Consider the following 4,847-nt stretch of genomic DNA (forward strand, 5'->3'; position numbering starts at 1 on the left):
CTTAAAGAAGTTTAGAATTTCGGGTCTTAAGTTCACCATGGTACTAACTCTCTGTACTACCTTTGTTTTTTGTTTTAGTTTTTGGGTCACACCTGGCAGTATTCAGGGGCTTCTCCTGGCTCTACGCTCAGAAATCACCCTCAGCAGGCTCAGGGAACCATATGGGATGCCTGGATTCGAATCACCATCCTTCTGCATACAAGGCAAACATCCTACCGCTGTGCTATCTCCCTGGCCCCTCTGTACTACCTCTTTTCAGCAATTGATTTGTTTTGTTTATGGACTATACCCAGCAATGCTCAGGAATTATTCCTCAGGATCATATGAGATGCTGGGGATGGAACCCAGGTGAGCAGTGTACAAGGCAAGCACCCTCCTTGTTGTACTATCACTCCAGCTCATCAACCGATTTTTTTTTTGTATACCAATTTTCATCATGTCACTATAGTGAGTTATTAATTCTAAGAATTTTAAAAAGTAGAATCGTTAGGATTTTTTTTAACAGACAGAATCAGATCATCTCCAAACATAATTTTACTTCATCCTTTCTGATCTGGATACTTTTTCTTTTCCTTGATTAATATTTTTGTCTAGACTTTCCAGTACTAGGCTGCAGATAAATGGCAAGAAGAGGCACGCTGACCATGAACCATATCTTAGAGGGAAACTTTTAGTTTTCCAGTGTTGAGTGTAGTGTTGTTTGTGAGCCGTTCACATCTATCTGTGTGTATGTGTGTGTGTTATGGGATGGAGGTTCTTTCTAAGTGTGTTTTATGAAAGTTTCTCTCTTCCATCTCTTCTTTCTGTTGGTTGAAAGACCAGGGGTCTTGCACACAGGCCTTCTGTGCCCATGTCTTAGTTGTGGCACTCACCAGAAGCCACTCACCTGGTAGTGATGTTCCCACACAATTGGCTGCAGAGCTCCAGAGGTGACTCAATTTTCTGTGCTGCACGAATCACACTCTCAAGGTGTGGTAGGTGTCGCTGCTGGGGATCCAACTCACAGCTTCATACCAGCAAAGCAGCAGGTACTCTGCCACAGAACTTACACCCAGGCCTGAAAATTGGTATTTTTTTTTGTTTGTTTTTGTCTTTTTTTGGGTCACACCTGGCATTGCTCAGGGGTTACTTCTGGCTGTCTGCTCAGAAATCGCTCCTGGCAGGCACGGGGGACCATATGGGACACCGGGATTCGAACCAACCACCTTTGGTCCTGGATCAGCTGCTTGCAAGGCAAACGCCGCTGTGCTATCCCGAAATTGGGTTTTGTTCGTCTTCAACCATAAAAGGATGAATTGTGTCAAGTTATTTTTCTGCATTTATTTTAGATGATCGTTCTATGACTATGGTGCATTGCATCATTGCGTTGACTTGCATTTGTAGAACTATCCTTGCTTCTTCAGGAGATAGCCCACTTGGTCATGTTGATTATCCTTTTTGTGTGCTATTCATCTTTTTGTTTTGTTTTGGGGACACACCCAGTAGTGAGAAGGGCTTACTCCTTGCTCTTCACTCAGGATCATTCCTGGTGAGCTTGATGAACTAACTATATGAGGTGCTGGGGGTTGAGACTGGGGCATCCCTGTGCAAGACAAGTGCCCTCCCCACTGTATTTTCTCTCCAGCCCCATAGTGTGCTATTAAATTTAGTTTACTAACACTTAAATTTTCCAGGGATATTAGCCTTGAATGATTATGCTTGTCTTATCAAGCAATGAAGTGTTTCTTCTTTTGGGGGCAGTGAAAAAGAATTTCTTTTATATATACTCAGTAGACTTTACCTTTTGTTTTGGGGGGGTCACACCCGGCAGCGCTCAGGGGTTACTCCTGGCTCTACGCTCAGAAATCGCTCCTGGCAGGCTTGGGGGACCATATGGGATGCTGAAATTCGAACCACTGTCCTTCTGCATGCAAAGCAAACACCTTACCTCCATGCTATCTCTCTGGCCCCCAACCTTTGAAGTTATATGTTCCTGGACAGTTTTTTTATTTGTTTTTTGTTTTTGTTTTTTGTTTTTGGTCACACCGGGCAGCACTCAGGGGTTACTCCTGGCTCTATGCTCAGAAATCACTCCTGGCAGACTCAGGGGACCATGTGGGATGCAGGAGTTCAAATGACCGTCCTTCTGCATGCAAGGCAAACGCCCTCTCCATGCTATCTCTCCAGCCCCATTCCTGGACATTTTTTCTTGGAAGGTTTTGATTACTGATTCAATATCCTCATTTATAACTGGTCTCATTAGGCTTTCTAGTTCTTGATTCATTCTTAATAGGTTGTATGTTTTAGGGACGTATCCATTTATCGCAGGCTGTTTAATTTGTTATCATGTAATGTTCATAATCGTTTATAATCTTTTTAACATTTCTGTGGTCCTAGCTATTCTCATATGTTTAATTTTCTATGTTGCTGTTTCAATTTGCCTAGCTCTTGGGAGAGAAATAAACTGTTGGTAATTTTGTTGAGATCACATTAAATTTATAATTAATTTAGAGGGAGCTGAAATCTTCACAAAGTTAAAACAGCCTAACTCAGAACAGATGTCTCTATTTATTCAAGTCTACTTTTGTATCTCTTTAAGAATATTTTATAGGGGCCGGGCGGTGGCGCTGGAGGTAAGGTGCCTGCTTTGCCTGCGCTAGCCTAGGACGGACCGCGGTTCGATCCCCCGGCGTCCCATATGGTCCCCCAAGAAGCCAGGAGCAACTTCTGAGCGCATAGCCAGGAGTAACCCCTGAGCGTCACAGGGTGTGGCCCAAAAAAAAAAAAAAAAAAGAATATTTTATAGTTTAATTTGATAGATTTTGAACATTTCTTATTAAAACACTTAGCAGTAAAACTTAACCTTTGTTGCTCTTATAAATGGTTTTCTTCCATCATATGTTCTAGATGTGCATATTCGAAAGGCATTTATTTATTTTGTTTTAGAAACCCACTTGGGGGCCCAGAGAGATAGCACAGCGGCATTTGCCTTGCAAGCAGCCGATCCAGGACCTAAGGTGGTTGGTTCGAATCCCAGTGTCCCATATGGTCTCCCGTGCCTGCCAGGAGCTATTTCTGAGCAGACAGCCAGGAGAAACCCCTGAGCATCGCCGGGTGTGGCCCAAAAACCAAAAAAAAAAAAAAAAAATAGAAACCCACTTGGTAGTTTCAAGGCTTACTCTTGACTCTGCACTCAGAAATCATTTCTGGCAGTGGTCAGGGGATCAGATGGAATGCTGGGGATTGAACCCTGGTATGCTGCATGTGAGGTAAGCACCCTACCCAATGTTTTTGTTCTGAGCATTTTAAAAAATGTTTCTTTGATTTTTTTTTTTTGGGCCACACCCGGTAACGCTCAGGGGTTACTCCTGGCTATGTGCTCAGAAGTTGCTCCTGGCTTGGGGGACCATATGGGACACCGGGGGATCGAGGCTAGCGCAGGCAAGGCAGCACCTTACCTTTAGCGCCACCGCCCGGCCCCGTTTCTTTGATTTTTTTTTTTTTTTTTTTTTTTTTTGGTTTTTGGGCCACACCCTGTGAGGCTCAGGGGTTACTCCTGGCTATGCGCTCAGAAGTTGCTCCTGGCTTCTTGGGGGACCATATGGGGCACCGGGGGATCGAACCGCGGTCCGTCCTAGGCTAGCGCAGGCAAGGCAGGCACCTTACCTCCAGCGCCACCGCCCGGCCCCGTTTCTTTGATTTTTTAAGAAATCAACCTTGAGGCTTGAAAGATAGCATAATGGGTAGGGCACTTACCTTGCATGTTCCTGTCCCAGGTTCAATCTTTAGCATCCCATATGGTCATCTCCCTCCCCCCCCTACAAATCCCGTTGCTGCCAGGAGTGATTTCTGAGTGCAGAGGCAGGAGTAATCCCTGAGTGCCATTGGGTGAGACACCCCCCTCCAAAAAAGAGTTTTTGTTTTTTTTTTTTTTTGGCCATACCCGTTTGATACTCAGGGGTTACTCCTGGCTAAGTGCTTAGAAATTGCCCCTGGCTTGGGGGGACCATATGGGATGCCGGGGATCGAACCGCGGTCCGTTCCTTGGCTAGCGCTTGCAAGGCAGACACCTTACCTCTAGCACCACCTCACCGTCCCCCCAAAAAGGATTTTTTGAGCAGAACCACAAATATCATCATTGTTACTCTCATCAACTTTAATCCCCAACTCATCACTGATATTCCTAGTGGCAGTCAATGAAAATAGACCTTGTGGGGCCGGAGAGATAGCATGGAGGTAAGGTGTTTGCCTTTCATGCAGAAGGTCCGTGGTTCAAATCCCGGCGTCCCATATGGTCCCCCGTGCCTGCCAGGAGCGATTTCTGAGCATAGAGCCAGGAGTAACCCCTGAGCACTGCCGGGTGTGACCCAAAAACCAAAAAAAAAAAAAAAAAAAATAGACCTTGTGTCCTCCCCGTTATTTCTTTATTTTTGGATTTTGAGGACACATTTGGTACTGCTCAGGGCTCTTACTCCTGGCTCTGTGCTCAGGGATCACTTTTGGTGGGGCTTATGGGACCGTTTGTGGTGCCAGGGGTAAATCCAGGGTCAGCCACGTACATTATTTTGGCTTTTTTTTTTTTTTTTTTACTTTAGGGGGCACAAGAAGTTTCAGACTTTTGAAAAATGTTTTTCCTACTCAAACTCTCATAAGAAGCCATGTCTCAGAGCCAGAGAGATAGCATGAAGGTAGAATGTTTGCCTTGCATGCAGAAGGATGGTGGTTCGAATCCTAGCATCCCATATGGTTCCCTGAGTCTGCCAGGAGCGATTTCTGAGTGTAGAGCCAGAAGTAACCCCTGACACTGCCGGGTGTGACCCAAAAACCAAAAAAAAAAAAAAAAAAAGCCATGTCTCTAAGGAACCTTG

This window comes from Suncus etruscus, chromosome 5 (assembly GCF_024139225.1).
Source record: "Suncus etruscus isolate mSunEtr1 chromosome 5, mSunEtr1.pri.cur, whole genome shotgun sequence".
Lineage (NCBI taxonomy): Eukaryota > Metazoa > Chordata > Mammalia > Eulipotyphla > Soricidae > Suncus > Suncus etruscus.